Raw genomic sequence first — 18224 nt, 5'->3', positions numbered from 1 at the left:
CTTTCAAAAACTCATCCCTCAACGACCCATAAGTAGTTATCTTGGGGACTTTCAGGGTCTCCTGAGTCATCGACCAATTCCTTCTCCCCTTTTCTGAGCTTACCCCCAAGACCTCCACGTGACTGACCTCTGTTGGTCCTTATTCAGCGGTCCTGGGTGACTTCAAGGTTTCCTGAATGACTGACCTCTACCGACCTCCTTTTCCTGAACTTGCAAGCTTGGATAACAGGTCTGCTCGAGAGTTCTGCTCTCTAGAAACGTGTACACGTTCAAACGTGTACACGTTTAAACGTGTACACGTTCAAACGTAGAGAAGGCTACTTTCAAGAGCATTATATACTTGAGATATGAGGCTAGTTGTGGATCCTTGGCCTGATACTCACTCGTGACTTGCCCCGTGACAAGCAATAAGTCACTCCTCATCAATAAACTTCATGCTCCCAACTCCTTGACTAGTAACATTTTGCTATCAAAGCCTCATACTCAGTTTGATTGTAGCTCGCTTTGAACGCGAACCTCAAGGCTTGCTCGATTAACAACCCACTTGGCCCTTCTAAAATGACGCCAACTCCACTCCTCTGTTGGTTGGAGGATCCATCTACCGAAAGGACCCACTGGAAGTCATTAGGATCAGGCTAGGACCCTCTGATGAAAGCTCTACCATGAAATCAACATACACCTGACCCTTAGTCGGTCCTCGAGGTTCATATTGTATATGAAACTTAGATAACTCAACTGTCCAACGGACCATCCGACCACTATGTCAGGCTTTTGAATGACCTTGCAAATGTGTAGATCGGTCATCACAATCCCGGTGAAGCTATGAAATTAGTGGCGGAGTCGTCGACCTGTGAACACCACGGCTAAAGTGGCCTTCTAATGGCCTGGTACCGTGTTTCTGGTCCCTGTAATACCTTACTCACAAAGTAGACTGACTTTTGGACCTTATCTCGATCTTGCAAAATGACCGAGCTGATTGCCCGATCTGTAATCGCAAATAAAGACGAATATGGGTACCAGGAATTAGCTTCCAAGAACAGGGGGACTGGCTAAGTACTCTTTTAACTTGGTGAAAGCTTCTTCACACTTATCAATCCACACAAATCGATTATTCTTCTTGAGGTATTGAAAATATGGATACCCTTTATCTCCACTAGCTAACATGAAACGAGACAGGGCGACCATGCGTCCAGGTAACTGTTGGACCTCCTTCACGTTGGCGTGACTCCTCATTCCTATGATTGTAGCGCATTTGTCGGAATTTGCCTTTATTCCCTTTCAATCAGCAAGAAACCAAGGAACTTCCCTGCTTCTACCCCGAACATACATTTTTCAGGGTTAAACTTCAAGTTGTACTTAGCTATTGTCATGAATAGCTCTTCTAGGTAAGCAATGTGCAAATCCTTCTCTTTTGACGTGACGACCATGTCGTCTACATACGCCAGCATGTTTCATCCGAACATTGGGGCGAGGATTCTATCCATCAACCTTTGATAAGTGGCACCATCATTCTTAAGGACAAAGGGCATGACCTTGTAGTAGTAGCTGGCGAACTCAACCATAAAGGTTGTCTTGCTCTCGTCCCTCGGGTGCATACGAATTTGGTTATACCCCAAGAACGCATCTAGAAAGCTCAACAACCGACAACTTGAGGCGCTGTCCACCAAGAAGTCTATGCTCGGTAGCGGGTAAGAATCCTTGAGACAAGCCTTATTCAGGTCGTTGAAGTTGACGCACATTCTCCATTTTCCATTGACCTTCTTTACCAACACAACATTCATCAACCACTCAGGGTATTGGATTTCCCTTATGTGATCAACATTCAAAAGCTTCTGAGTTTAACTTTCTCCTCCTCTAGACCACTGACTTGACCTTTTAATCCATTGTAAGCCTATGGCATTAAAAGTCTGGGTCTATCCCGGGCATGTATGCGGATGACCACGCGAAAGCATTCATGTGCTTTGAGATCACCTCGAATATCTTATCTTGCAACTCTTTGCAATAGCGAGGTGCCGAGCTTGAACTTCTTCCCTTCTATCTCCCTTTCCTGAACCTCTCCAGCAGGTCCAAGTTGTCTCTCATTGGCGACTTTTGCCTCTGCGATCCATTATGGCTTTCCCGCCTGAACAGTGATTGCGTAGGTTCCTCTTCTATTCTTCAAGCAACTCTCGTAGCATTTTCGTGCCATCTTTTGATCAGACTTGATGGTAATTAATCCTCCCTCAAGAGAAGGTAGTTTCATCTTCATGTGTGTCGTTGAGGCTATCACACCCAACCTTTTTAAGGAAGGTCGCCTCAAAAGTAAATTATAAGTTGAAGACGCGTTAACGACAATATACCTTATGGTAATCGTCCTAGCCAAGGTGCCATTAGAGAAGGTCGTCCTCAGCTCGATGTACCCTTGTACTTCCACTTGATCTCTCACGAAGCCAACCAAACACCCATCGTATGACCTCAGCTGGTTGGGGGAAAATTGCAAACTATTGAACGTTGACCAGAACATCACGTCAGTCGAGCTCCTTTGATCAATCAAGACTTTGTGCAGCTTCCTTCCTACGGTGACAACAAATATTACCACTGGATCATCCTCGTGAGAAATCACATCTTCCAAGTCAGAGCTCGTGAAGCAGAGAGTGGGCTTTGGTGGTTGATTAAGTCTCCTCGCCTCTAGGGACATCACTGCTTGAGCATATTGCTTACGCTTGGAAGTAGAGCTCCCTCCTCTAGAAAATCCTCCTGAGATGTTGTTCAGCTCTCCATGGACCAATGTCTCATGCGCTTGGTCCCTGATGGAAACTTCTCCCTTTGGCTCTTCCTGGTCAGCCTCAAGATACTCCTTCAGAAAACCTTCCTTCACCAAGCTAGCCAGTTGGTGACCGAGAGCTATACACTGCTCGACATTGTGCCCAAGTGCCTTGTGGAACTTGCACCAAATATCTTTTTGTGATCACAGATTTCAGTCGGTCTTCTGGGGAAACTTCAGCTTGCCCACTACCCCTGGCATGCTTAGCAATTCCTTTATGATACTCGAAATTGGGGCTGAGTTACCGGCTCCTCCCTAGCCTTCGTCTTGGGTTCGTTCCTCTTGGCTACGAATGATACGTACCTCGAGTTCGTTATCTTCTCGGCTGAGGTTTCATTTACCCATAAGGGCCGAGCTCGGCTGCTCTCCTTAGGCCTAGGTTGCCTTGAACACGAGCTGCCATTCTTCCTGGCCACTGTCACCTCTACTTCGATGTGGGCAACAACTCGCTCTCGTATCTTCAATCGGTGAACGGTCTCGCCGCGATCCCTTGCTCGAAAGCGGTGACCATCACGTCTCATAATGCGTTTGGAGTCTTACCATAAACGCCCAAAATCTATTTAGATAACCCTTCAACGAATTTTCCTCCCTCTGTCTCACGTTGAAAAGGTCATACAACCTCGGAGGCTTGACCTAGTTGACAATAAATTATTCTCTAAAAAATTTGGAGAACAGGGCGAAAGAGGTGATGTGACTATCGGGAAGCCCACTAAACCATTGTAAGGTTGTACCTGTAAAGGTACTCATGAATGCCTTACAGTGGATAATCATTTGGGCATTGAATGCCTTGAGATGATTTTCAGGGTCCTCTTCTGATGAGGACCCATGAGAGAATGCACCTATTGACCAAGCTCAACCTCCTAGGAGGATGACAAGGAGCATGCCTCAAGACACAAGGCTAGGTCAGGATTCTCCAGCCACTGCCTTAGCACCTAGCTTGCCCCAAAGGATCACGAGGAGTAGAGCACATGCCTTAGGTGCTGAGCATCAGTTGGTGTCATTATTTTTAATTTCAGTAGAATCGTTTAGCATAAAAGGGGGGGGGGGGGGGGGAGGGGTAAAGCTATCCCTTTAGCTTATTTTTAAACCTAGCTTCTAGAAGAACTTCCTAGGGTGCGACTTTGACCTTTGTCAATGTTCCTAGCCGTACCATTTGTTCCTTTCCCATCCTACCTTTCATGCTTGCTTTCCAAGGCTCTTTCACCTATAAATAGGAGGCCTACCTCATTGTACTTCACATGTTAATTTTGAATAGAAAAGTTACTCTGCACAAATTGTGTGAGGTGTTTGTGAGGTTTGAATCCTCTTGGCTAGGTCTTATCTTGAGTAGTGTGAGACTCTCAAGTGGCAGCCCTTCACTCATCTTGGTGGCTACCACACCCCAAGTGGCGTGAACCATTCTCACAATCACTCAATAAGCTTCTCTTCTTCCACTCTTTTCAATTCATTTTCATTTTTGCCTTTCATATATGTATTTGTCTTGAATTCTTGCTCTTGGTTTTTATTTTTTAATATGCTTATGGTTCATATTTTGGTTCGACCATGACCACCATTGATGTTTACCTTGTTGCCATTTCCATTTCGCCTTGCATTCCATCTATCAATTTATATTGATTTTTCATCTTTGTCATTGTGAAGTGAACCTTCACACTTACTTAACCTCTTGGTTAAGTTCGTGTCCAGTGAAAATATTCCTTAGCTATCACCATTAAATTGCTAAAATCCAACTCTAAGTAAAGTGTCATCATAAAATGGAACCATCTAAAAATCAACTCACGTCATCTACCCTGTGAAAGAGGCAATCTTGGGTGTGCTGTAATGAGGTGGCACAAGCTCATCCATGATCGCCTGCGAAAATGGCTTGGGACTATCTTTCAAAGGCAATTTTAGACCTCGTTCCCTGGTGGAACGTCAGTCGCATTGGTGTAGATTTCTACATAATTCTTCATTGGACTTGCACAATTCCTTGTTGGCTACCTGGGAGGCCTCAATCTCTACCATCAGTTGACCTTGCAAAAGTACTTGCTCAGCTCTGACTTCCTCTCAGATTCGTTGTTCTTGTTTATTATGCTTGTTGGCCTCTTGGAGAGTCCCCATGGTCTCCATGAGTTGCTATAAGGTGGGGGCATTGCTTCCTTCAGATCCCTGCAAGCCTTGCTTAGTGTTTCTCATCACGTCAGAAAGCTCAAACACTAATGTGGATGAGATCAGGTTTTATCATGCCCCACGGTGGGTGCCAAATGTTCTAGCCGGTTGACCTCGGGTTTGTTGGTTATTAATTCAGATTTTATTATTATTAATTCTGATTTTATTACCCTTAAACTATTTTACCGATATATTGCATTAATGGTCAGTTTACAGTCCTGTTAGTATTCCTATTTTATAAATTCCAGTAATTGTAATTTTATTATATATATGATTGAGTAAATCAAAATGAATAAGATTAGTTTTGCAATTTTGTGAAATTACATTCAATCAGTTGCTACAACCTTTTGCCTTATCTTATTTCCTTCAATTAGTTCCTACAACTGGTATCAGAGTCAGTCTGTTATCATGAACCCTACCCAATTATCAGTCCCTATCCTTGATGGAAAAAATTACAATCGGTGGTGTGTGAAAATGAGAGTTTTGTTTGATTATCATGAGTTATGGGATGTTGTTGAGAGTGCAGTGTCTGCATTAGCTGCTAATGCAACTGAGGCGCAACGAGTAGCGCATCATGATCAAAAGAAGAAGGACAATAAGGCTTTGTATCTCATCCATCGAGGGATGAATGACGAGACGTTTGAGCAGATAGAAGGAGCAACAATTGCTAGTGAGGCTTGGATAATTTTGTCAACCAATTATAAAGGTGATGATAAGATAAAAAAGGTGCGTCTTCAAACCCTAAGACGCCAATATGAACTGCTGCAGATGGAAACCACAAAGACTATTGATGTCTATATAAATAAATTTTTTGCCTTGACAAATAAGATGAAGACTAATGGTGAAACACATTCGAAGCAGGCAAAAGTGGAGAAGATTTTGAGATCTTTAACTCCCAGATTTGAACATGTTGTTGTCGCAATTGAAGAGGCCAATGACATTTCAAAAATGACAATATGGTTATTATCTGGTTCTCTACAAGCGCATGAGTAGCGGATGAATGGCAATAAGATTGAAAAACCAATTGAACAGGCTTTACAAGCACAAGCCTCAATTGGTAGCTCCTATCATAAACATAGTAGCTATTTCAGCAAAGGTCGTGGTGGCCAGAATTATGGAGGCGCTTGGTGCGGTGAACGTGGATGCGGAGGACGAGGAGGCATTTATAATAAATCAAATGTTGAATGATATAATTTCCATAAATGTGGCCATTATGCAAATGAGTGCAAATCAAAAGGTGATAATCATGTTGCCAATTGTGCTCAAGAAGACAGTAATCACGTATAAGATGAAGAGGATCATACAGTACTAATGGCAGCCACATCAAATGAAACCCCAAACAATCAGACTTGGTATTTGGATACAGGTTGCACGAATCATATGTGTGGTCAGAAGGAGCTGTTTGCGGATTTGGATGACTCATTTCGCACAAAAGTGAAATTCGGTGATGGTAGGTTCGTTCCGGTGACTGGAAAAGGGCGAATTCTTATCACAGTATGATGGAGATCAAGATCAAGAAGAGATAGAGGCCAAAGATCAAGGACAAGAGGAGGTAGAGGCCGAAGTTGAAGAAGCTCAAGAAGTCATTAACCTACCTCAAAGGCTTACAAGGAGCAAGTTTAAAGAATTAGAAAGTAGTGGTAGATTGTTTTCTCTTTTTATAGTGTCTTTTGTATAAAAAGTAGAATGTTTAAATACATAGTTTTTAGGAAGGTGCTTAGAGGGAAACATTAGATACCTCTTTTGTAAAACATCTTTAGGCTTTAGTTTAGAATTTTCTAGAAGGTGACTCTTCATGAGTCACTATAGGCGTTAGCTTAGGAGACTTTTTGGGTAGCTTGTGGTACAAGCTTTGTAGCATCATGACCGGCCCTTGCTCCTATAAAAGGAGGGCTTGGGTCCTTCTAAAATGAGAATTGATATTTGAAGTAACAAAACTCTCCCAAATTGGTGATTGAGTGTAGTGAGAACTTGTCTTCTCCTCTTCCTAGTCTCATCTTGAGAGCCTTGGTTCCCTCAAGTGGCGGCAATTCACACTTATCTTGGAGCATTCATACTTCAAGTGGCGTGTTCATCAACCAAGTTCTTCAACCACATAAGTCTTCTCTCTTTTCCATCTATTCCTTTCATCTCCATGTCCATACGAATTCCTAAACATGTCTTAGGTCCTTTCTATTTGGTGTTTTAGCTTAGTTTTATGTTTTAATCGGTTCATCTTCCTTCTTCCTTGCTTTTGTTCGGTGCATTTCATTTATGAAGCATTTTAATCGGTTCATTTCATTTCTTAAGCAATTTAATGGGTTCATTTGCATTCTTGCACCTTTTAATCGGTTCAATTGACAAGAAATGGAACTTCCATATGAGTTTTGGTGTTTGGCGCAAGTTTTGGTGAGTTCTTGAAACATAGAACATTGATCCATTTCTATAAAAGTGCCTATTCAATCTCCAACTCAAGTTGATTCCATAAAATGTCAAAGAATCATCTATATCTTGTTATTGGAATAAAATTCCTAGTTTTAATGGGGATAGTGATCCTAATGTTTATCTAGATTGGGAGGCTAAATGTGAACAAATCTTTAACACCTATGAGGTTGAGGAGGACCAAAAGGTGAAGATGGCCACTCTAGAATTTGTTGATTATGCCATGAAATGGTGGCATAGTTATGTAACGGACATTATCTATCACAAGAGACCTCCCGTGGTCTCTTGGAACAATTTGGTTGAGTGTATGCACTTTAGGTTTGTACCACCACACTTTAGGAAAGACCTCATGTTGAAGCTCCAACGGTTTCAACAAGGCACGCTAAGTGTGGATGCATATTTCAAAGAATTGGAAACGCTTTTGCTTAAGGTTGATTTGAGAGAGAGTGAGGAAGCCTTGATAGCTAGGTTTGTAAGTGGTCTAAGGAGGGTTATTCAAGATGTTGTTGAGCTTCAAGAGTATTAATCTTTGGGATCTTTGGTTCATCTTGCAATGAAGGTTGAGGCCCAAATTGCTAAAAGAAATGCTTTTAAAAATTCTCCCAATGATGGTTACTACAACAACTCTTGGAAAACTAGAAAATCTTTTTCCAAAAATCCTTCTAAAGAATCTTCTTTCAAACCTAAGGAATCTAGGCCTTCGACTTCTACCCCTAAATCTCCAATTAAATCGTCTAGTAAAAAATGTTTTAAGTGTACGGGTTATGGTCACGTTGCGGCTAATTGTCCTTTTAAGAGGAATATGTTTGTGCATAATGGCATTGTGATGAGTGAGCATGATTCGAATTCACCTAAGCATTCTTCACATTCTAGATCATCTAGTGAGCATGAGAGTGAGAGTCCACTTGAAGGAGATTTGTTGGTTGTGAGAAGACTTCTTGGACAAGTTTTACAACCTTTTGGTGAAAGTCAAAGGGAAAATATTTTTCATACAAGATGTCTTATTCAAAACAACATTTGTTCTTTAATAGTGGATGGTGGTAGTTGTGCTAATGTGGCTAGTACAAGAGTAGTAGATAAGCTTGGATTGCCTACTATCTCTCATACAAAGCCTTACAAATTGCAATGGCTTAGTGAAGTAGGCGAAATCATTGTGAATAAGCAAGTCCTCATTCATTTCTCTATTGGAAAATATAAGGATGAGGTATTATGTGATGTTGTGCCCATGGAAGCAACACATGTTCTTTTGGGAAGGCCTTGGCAATATGATAGAAAAGTTTTTCATGATGGTTTTACCAATAAACTCTCTTTTGATTTCCATGGTCACAAGGTCATTTTGAAATCTCTCTCTCCAAGAGAAGTCCATGAGGACCAAATTCTTATGAAAAAAAAGAGGGAGAATGAAAAAGTCAAGAGTTCTAAGCCTACGCTTCTTGTGTCTAGGCATGAGGTCCAAAGGGATATAGTGGCTCACAATCCTATTTTTTTAGCTATTCCTAGACCTCTTAAGATAGAACCACTTGTAGATAGTCCTCATTGTTTGGATAATTTGGTAAAGGAATTTCATGATGTGTTTCAAGATCCTCCAAAAAGGACTTCCACCTTTGAGAGGGATTGAGCACCAAATTGATTTGATTCCGGGATCTTCTTTACCCAATCGTCCGGCCTATAGGACAAACCCAAGTGAGACTAAGGAAATTCGCCAACAAGTTGAGGACTTAATTGCTAAGGGTTGGGTTCAAGATAGCATGAGCCCTTGTGCTATGCCTATTATCCTTGTCCCTAAGAAAGATGGCACATGGAGGATGTGTTCGGATTGTAGGGCTATAAATAACATTACAATTAAGTATAGGCATCTCATACCTAGGCTTGATGATTTGTTGGATGAATTGCATGGTTCAAAATTTTTTCAAAGATTGATCTTAAAAGTGGCTACAATCAAATCCGTATAAAACCGGGTGATGAATGGAAGACGGCCTTTAAGACCAACTTTGGTTTGTATGAGTGGTTGGTTATGCCTTTTGGCTTAACTAATGCTCCAAGTACTTTCATGCGCCTCATGCATCATGTTTTAAGACCATTCATTGGCAAGTTTGTTGTTGTTTATTTTGATGATATCCTCATTTATAGCTTGTCTTTGTGTAACCATAGGATGCATGTTAGACAAGTCTTGGAAACCCTTAGGAAGGAACATTTGTATGCTAACCTTGCTAAATGTATGTTTTCACTTGATCATATAGAATTCCTAGGGTTTGTTGTGAGTAGCAAAGGGGTCCATGTGGATCAAGCTAAGGTAGTGGCCATTCAAAATTGGCCAACGCCTACAAATGTGAATGAAGTTCGAAGTTTTCATGGTCTTGCTTCTTTTTATAGAAGATTTGTACCCAACTTCGGTACTATAGCTGCACCTCTCAATGATATAGTGAAAAAGGATGTGGTTTTTAAATGGGGAGAAGCACAACAAAATGCTTTTGATGTTTTAAAAGAAAAATTGACTAAAGCTCCCATTTTAGCCCTTCATAATTTTGCTAAAACATTTGAGATTGAATGTGATGCTTCAAGTATAGGCATTGGGGTTGTTCTCCTTCAAGAGGGCCACCCCATAACTTATTTTAGTGAGAAATTGAAAGGAAGTCATCTCAACTATTCCACTTATGATAAGGAATTGTATGCACTTGTTAGAGCTTTGTTTACTTGGCAACATTATCTTTTTCCTAAAGAGTTTGTGATTCATAGTGATCATGAATCTCTTAAATATTTGAAAAGCCAAAACAAACTTAACAAGAGGCATGCTAAGTGGGTGGAATTCCTTGAGCAATTTCCTTATGTGATCAAGCATAAGCAAGGCAAAAATAATGTTGAGGCCGATGCACTTTCTAGACGCTATGCCTTGCTAAATCTTTTGGGTTCTCAATTTCTTGGCTTTGATCACATTAAGGATCTTTATCATGATGACTTTGATTTTTCTCTTATCTATTAAGAGTGTATCAAAGGAGGACACAAAGATTTTTTTATACAAGATAACTTTCTTTTTAAAGGAAAACGTCTTTGTGTTCCCCAAAGCTCCATTAGATTATCTCTTGTTATAGAAGCACATGAGGGAGGATTAATGGGTCATTTTGGGATTGCAAAAACTTTGGATGTGTTGCATGAACATTTCTTTTGGCCTCATATGCATAAACATGTTCATAGTTTGTGTGAAAAATGCATAGCTTGTTGTAAAGCTAAATCTAGATTTCATCCTCATGGTTTATATACTCCTCTTCCTATCCCTTCAAAGCCTTGGGTTGACATTTCTATGGATTTCATCTTAGGATTACCCAAGACATCTAAGGGAAAGGATTCCATTTTTGTGGTAGTGGATCGTTTTTCAAAGATGGCTCACTTTATTCCTTGCCACAAAGTGGATGATGCATGTCATATTGCAAACCTCTTCTTTCAAGAAGTGGTTCGTTTACATGGTATTCCTAGAACTATTGTGTTCGATAGAGATTCCAAGTTCTTGAGTCACTTTTGGAAGACCTTGTGGGGTAAGCTTGGTACTAAACTTTTATTTTCTACCACTTGTCACCCACAAACCGATGGTCAAACTGAAGTGGTAAATAGAACTTTGGGACAAATGTTGAAATGCTTTATTTCCGAGAATCCTAGAGTTTGGGAGAATTTACTACCACATGTTGAATTTGCTTATAATCGTGTAGTAAATTCTACCACCTCACATTCTCCTTTTGAGGTTGTCTATGGGTTTAATCCCTTAACACCTCTTGATCTTCTTCCTATTCCCATACTTGATGATGTCTTGTGCAAAGATGGGGATGAAAAGGCTTCTTTTGTGAAAAATTTGCATAAAGACATCAAGTTGAGAATTGAGAAGAAGGTTGGCAAGTATGCTAAACTTGCCAATAAATGGAGAAAAGCATTGTTATTTGATGAAGGTGATTGGGTTTGGCTTCACTTGAGGAAAGATCGTTTTCCTACACAAAGGAAGTCCAAACTAATGCCTCGTGGTGATGGACCTTTCCAAGTCCTAAAGAGGATTAATGACAATGCTTATGAGTTAGATATGCCTGATACATACCTTGGTAGTCATACATTTAATATCAGTGATCTAACTTCTTTTTCTGTAGGTCTCCAGAATTCGTGGTCGAATTCTCTCCAAATTGAAGAGTATGATGGAGATCAAGATCAAGAAGAGATAGAGGCCGAAGATCAAGGACAAGAGGAGGTAGAGGCCGAAGTTGAAGAAGCTCAAGAAGTCATTAACCTACCTCAAAGGCTTACAAGGAGCAAGTTTAAAGAATTAGAAAGTAGTGGTAGATTGTTTTCTCTTTTTATAGTGTCTTTTGTATAAAAAGTAGAATGTTTAAATACATAGTTTTTAGGAAGGTGCTTAGAGGGAAACATTAGATACCTCTTTTGTAAAACATCTTTAGGCTTTAGTTTAGAATTTTCTAGAAGGTGACTCTTCATGAGTCACTATAGGCGTTAGCTTAGGAGACTTTTTGGGTAGCTTGTGGTACAAGCTTTGTAGCATCATGACCGGCCCTTGCTCCTATAAAAGGAGGGCTTGGGTCCTTCTAAAATGAGAATTGATATTTGAAGTAACAAAACTCTCCCAAATTGGTGATTGAGTGTAGTGAGAACTTGTCTTCTCCTCTTCCTAGTCTCATCTTGAGAGCCTTGGTTCCCTCAAGTGGCGGCAATTCACACTTATCTTGGAGCATTCATACTTCAAGTGGCGTGTTCATCAACCAAGTTCTTCAACCACATAAGTCTTCTCTCTTTTCCATCTATTCCTTTCATCTCCATGTCCATACGAATTCCTAAACATGTCTTAGGTCCTTTCTATTTGGTGTTTTAGCTTAGTTTTATGTTTTAATCGGTTCATCTTCCTTCTTCCTTGCTTTTGTTCGGTGCATTTCATTTGTGAAGCATTTTAATCGGTTCATTTCATTTCTTAAGCAATTTAATGGGTTCATTTGCATTCTTGCACCTTTTAATCGGTTCAATTGACAAGAAATGGAACTTCCATATGAGTTTTGGTGTTTGGCGCAAGTTTTGGTGAGTTCTTGAAACATAGAACATTGATCCATTTCTATAAAAGTGCCTATTCAATCTCCAACTCAAGTTGATTCCATAAAATGTCAAAGAATCATCTATATCTTGTTATTGGAATCATATCACGGAGTGTTCCTAACACAACTCCGATTGAGGCATGAAGTGGATTCAAACCCAATGTGCAGCACTTGAAGGTATTTGGGTCAATTACTTATGCTCATGTTCCCAAGGCAGCAAGATCGAAGTTGGATGATAAGGCAGTGAAGACCATTTTCATTGGATATAAGCATGGGGGATACAAACTGTACAATCCAATGACAAAGAAGGTGATTGTTAGTCGTGATGTTACATTTGCCAAAGATGAGGAATGACAATGGAATGCAGCAGTTGAAATGGATTAAAAAAATGATATATTTACGTTTTGAATAATGATGTGGAAGATGGAGTCACTCTTGAAGCACCTGCAGCTCAACCTGAAGTTGTAATTCAACCTGAAGTTGCAACTATGATGGAGCGACCAAGAAGACAACAACGACAACCTATACATCTTCAAGATTGCAAAGTAAATCTTGATGATGAAGTTGATGACCATGGAGATTTGGTTCACTTTGCTTTTCTTGCAGAATCAGAACCTGTGAGACTTGCCGATGCCATTCAATACCCCAAAAGGAAAAAGACTATGAATGAAGAATTGATGGCGATTGAGAAAAATAATATCATGACTCAAATTGGGAAGGTTGTTCCAAATCAAAATTAAGGGAGGATGTTGATTATTAATTCTGATTTTATTACCCTTAAACTATTTTACCGTTATATTGCATTAATGGTCAGTTTACAGGCCTATTAGTATTCCTATTTTATAGCTTCCAGTAATTGTAATTTTATTATATATATGATTGAGTGAATCAAAATGAATAAGATTAGTTTTGCAATTTTGTTCAATTACGTTCAATTAGTTGCTACAACCTTTTGCCTTCTCTTATTTCTTTCAATTAGTTCCTACAGGGTTGACTGGATGGGCAAGCTCCGCTTATAGTCTGTCTCCTCTTGGCGCACTGGAACAACGTTATGCTGAGACAAAGTGGGTTCTACCTATTGATCACACTCTGACGATCAAATCAGTGAGAGCATACAAAATAATAATCAGTTTTAGTCTCTAGTACTCAGAAACAACATACCTTTATCGGAGGTCTCAAACCCCTTTTATAGTTATTCCTCTAACAGCTTTCACTCACAAGAATATAGTCTCTACTGAAAGCATAAAATAATAATAAAAAACCACCTGCTCACGTGCACCTTTCATGTTTGGATGCTAACAACAGGAAAATATTCTGTCCACGGACACCTTTATTCTCGGGTACTCCACTTATTTAACAACTTTATATATTCAACTAACAACTTTATGCATATATTTATTTAACTAACAGCTCTGTGTATATTCACGTATATTCTATTATAACATCTTAATATATATCGACATATATATTTAACTAACGAAACATGAATCACATGTACATACAAATATATATTCCTTCATCATGATCATTTCGAGTTGCATGTACAACATCAGCAACATCCTCGTACTCTTTATTGATGGTCGTTCTTGTAAGTGATTCAATCTCACAAATGTCATTGTTTGTATCTTCTGGGTCATTATGTTTTTTTCCATGTAGCACAACATACCAGTGGTCAGACGTAGGATCTTGGATATAGAAAACTTGGGAAGCTTGATGTGCCATTATAAATGGTTCGTCATGATAACCTATCTTTCGAAAGTCAACCAAAGTCATTCCTGATTCATCAACTTTGTCACCAGTCTTATTGTCAACCCACTTGCATTTGAAAACAGGTATAGTAAACTTGGTATAATTAACTTCCCAAATCTCTACTATGGCACCATAATAAGGCATTGATCCCACAACAGGATTTTGATCCTTTGCAGTTGAAAACTGCATAGACTCTGCCTCCAAGGTGACTCCGCTATTTTGCACTGTACTCCTATCATCTCGAGACTTTGTGTAAAACAAACAACCATTTACTTCATAGCCAGAACAACATAAAACATCAAATTTGAGACCGTTTGCAAGCCATGTTAATGTTTCAGATGCTGATGGATCATTCATTATTTGTTGCTTAAACCATGACATGAAAGTTTTGTTATGCTCAATTAACACCCATTTTTCTGATTGTCTTGGATTTTTATATTTGACAATGTCTTTGTGTGTATCTAAGTATGGTAACACCTCATCAGTGTTATTCAAGATATACAAGTGTGCTTGCAGAACCTCTTCTCTAGATTTGCTTATGACATGTACACCTCTTGAAGATTTACTTATGAATCTACGAGAGTGCCAACCTTTTTCAGGAACTCCTATACATTTGGCTTTTGACATGTACTCGGAACAAAACTCAATAGATTCTTCTGAAATGTATCTTTCAATAATAGAAGCTTCTGGACGACATTGATTCTTCACATATCCCTTCAAAATTTTCATGTATCGTTCAACTGGATACATCCATCGCATATAAACTGGCCCACACAATCTGATTTCTCTTACAAGATGAACAACCAAGTGTACCATAATATCAAAAAAAGATGGAGGAATAAACATCTCGAGTTGACACAAGATAACAATTATTTCTTCTTCAAGTTCATCCAACTTCTGAGAGTCAATCTCTTTACTACATATGGAATTGAAAAATGAACATAGTCGAGTGATTGTATGCCTAACATTTTTGGGCAAGATTCCACGAATAGCCACCGGTAGTAATTGTTGCATTAGAACGTGACAATCATGTGACTTTAAGCCAATTAGTTTCAAATCATTCATAGATACAAGACTCTTCTCATTTGAAGAGTAGCCTTGTGGTACCTTAACACCTTTAAGACATTCACAAAAACTTGTTTTCTCTTTCTTTGACAAAGTGTAACACGCTGTAGGCAAGTATGTACGTTTACCAACTTCTCTCGGTGCCAATTCCTCTCGTATATTAATCTCAATCAAATTCAGACGTGCATTCACACCATCCTTTGTTTTACCTTTAATGTTCAGAAGTGTTCCTATTAGACTGTCACACACATTCTTTTCTACGTGCATTACATCTAGACAATGTCTAACATCTAACTTACACCAATACAGAAGATAAAAAAATATTGATCTCTTCTTCCATATTTCACTCACAGTTTGCTTCTTCTTCATTTTTCCAAAAGTCACATTAACATTTTTTATTTTTTCATAAATTTCAACACCACTTAAGGGAGTGGGACAAATGTCATGTTCTTGGTATTCGTTAAAAGCTTTTTTCAATCTACGATACGAATGATATTTCTTTAGAAATCTACGATGCCCAAGATACACGGTTTTTCTTCCGTGTTTCAACTGCTCATAAGATGTCTTGTCTTGACATATTGGACATACTCTATGGCCTTTCACATTATAACCTGACAAGTTCTCATATGCAGGGAAGTCATTGATAGTACAAAACAACATCGCATGCAATCGGAAAGATTCATTCTTAAACGCGTCAAACACATCAACCCCTTCATTCCACAATAACTTCAAATCTTCAATCAGTGGATTAAGATAAACATCTATGTCATTTCCAGGTTGTTTTGGACCAGAGATCATCATAGATAACATCATGTATTTGCGCTTCATACACAAAGCAGGAGGTAAGTTGTAAATCACTAACAAAACGGGCCATGAACTATGATTACTACTTAAATTTCCAAAAGGATTCATTCCATCAGTTGCCAATCCAAGTCTTAAGTTTCTTGATTCTTTTCCAAATTCAGGAAATTCTTTATCAATATTCTTCCACTGCAAAGAATCAGCAGGATGACGAAGTAGTCCATCACATTTTCTATTATCTGCATGCCACCTAAGGTTTTTAGCATCATCTGCATTTGCAAACAAACGCTTAAGCCTTGGAATTATTGGAAGATACCAAACAACCTTAGCAGGAGGACCTTCCTTTGTGAATTCATCAATTTCATCATTCTGACCAACTTTAACCTTATAACGTGACAAACCACACCTGGGACATCTTCTTAAATCTTCGTACTCATTTCTGTATAAAATACAATCGTTAGGACATGAATGTATTTTTCTATACTCCATACCCATTGGACAAAGTTTTTTTTTTGCCTCATAATTTCGATTGGGCAAGGTATTTCCTTCTGGAAGCATGTCCTTAAGCAATTGAAGCAATTCTGTAAAACTTTTGTCGGTCCATCCATTCATTGCCTTCAAAATCATCAACCTTAACACTGCTGATAATCGTGTGAAGTTAGTTGAACCAGGATACAAAGGAGTCTCTGCATCATTAGACATATTTTCGAAAACTGCATTAGCAAAAGATTCTGCTCCCACATCACGAATCATCTCTTCTAATCTATCATCCATTGAGAAATGAACTTCCTCCGAAGCTCAACGCACACTTGGCAAGTCTAACAATTCACCATGCCACGTCCATGTTGTATAACTTTTCAAAAATCCATCACACAAAAGATGTTCTCTAATTTCGGAAACACTCAATATCCTTCCATTCAAACAATTGACACAAGGACACCTTATTCTTACTCCATTATTACAACTAACAGCATTATGTTCTGCGAACTGTATGAATTCTTCCACCCTTTTTTCGTAAGCATCACTTATTCATGGTGTATTAATCCAACTCCGATCCATAGAACTGCTAATTTAAGAACCACTACGTTCAATATGTATCATAAAAAAATAAATCAAAATTGCCGAAGATCGGACACCTCCGGACTCAGAACCAAAGCGTTCAATATGTCAAAACAATATATAATCATTAAAAACTAAATCAAAATTGTCGAAGGTCGGACACCTCCGGACTCAGAATCAGTTTGTTCAATATATAGAAACAATATCTAATCATTAAAAATTAAATTCAGATTACCGAAGGTCGAACACCCTCGGACGCAGACTCAGTACGTTCAATATATAAAATACATATCTAAATCAGAACAAACACTCTCAAAATATAGTAAATAACATTTAATATATAATTAAATAATAAATAAAAATATGCTAACCTCAAAATATAAGCACTAGTCGCAGGGGCGGAGCAAGATGGCGTTGGCACGGAGCGGGGCGGCGTTGGTCAGAAGGGACGCGATGGTAAGGACACCGGGCGAACGTGAGGAGGCGTTGGTTATAGGGTTGTGGCAGCGCGAGGCCACGCTCGACACAGGGGGGCACGGGTGAGTGCTGGTCGCGCCAAAAAAGGGCGCGCACAAGGAAGCAAAGGTGTCGCGGGGGCGGCGTGGGGGGCGCGGTGGCAGCGCGGGGGGAGGCGTGGTCAGCAGCGGCGGCACAGGGCACGCGTGAGGCGTAGGAGCGGCGCGGGGGTCGCCGGTGCAAGCGCTCGGTCGCACGGCTAGAGCCCTAGGTCGCGCAATGCGGGGCGGCGAGGGAGGAGTACGGTGGAGGGGCGACAGGCGGCACGGGCGGTGGGGTGAAGGAGGAGGTGCTGGGTGCGGGTGAGTATGAGAGTAGAGGAAACTGGAATGTGAAAATGAAGGGGAGGGAAGGCGCTGTTGGAAAAAATTAAAAAACGCTACCTTTAACGACGGTTCTGGGAGAACCGTCGCGAAAAACGTGACTTTTATGGTTCAGTGTGAAACCGTCGTTAAAACCTGCCTCATACACATTTAACGACGGTTCAGTGTGGAACCGTCGTTAAAAAGTCTAAAAAAAATCAATATATTTACGAAACTGTCACCGCCTCGTTTATTACGATGGTTCTTTTCTAACTGTCTTTAAAGAAA

The 18224-nt window shown here is 39.8% G+C and overlaps 1 pseudogene; it reads right to left on the bottom strand.

Moving 5' to 3' along the window:
• Positions 1 to 1023: 1023 nt before the first annotated feature.
• LOC150025585 (uncharacterized) lies at positions 1024 to 17118 on the bottom strand (annotated as a pseudogene).
• Between the last annotated feature and the right edge of the window lie 1106 nt (positions 17119 to 18224).

Source organism: Phaseolus vulgaris, chromosome 8 (genome assembly GCF_051622355.1).
Source record: "Phaseolus vulgaris cultivar YP4 chromosome 8, ASM5162235v1, whole genome shotgun sequence".
In the NCBI taxonomy this organism is placed as follows: Eukaryota; Viridiplantae; Streptophyta; class Magnoliopsida; order Fabales; family Fabaceae; genus Phaseolus; species Phaseolus vulgaris.
Note: the sequence above shows the minus strand (reverse complement) of the source record. Positions and strands in the feature narration are given on the sequence as shown.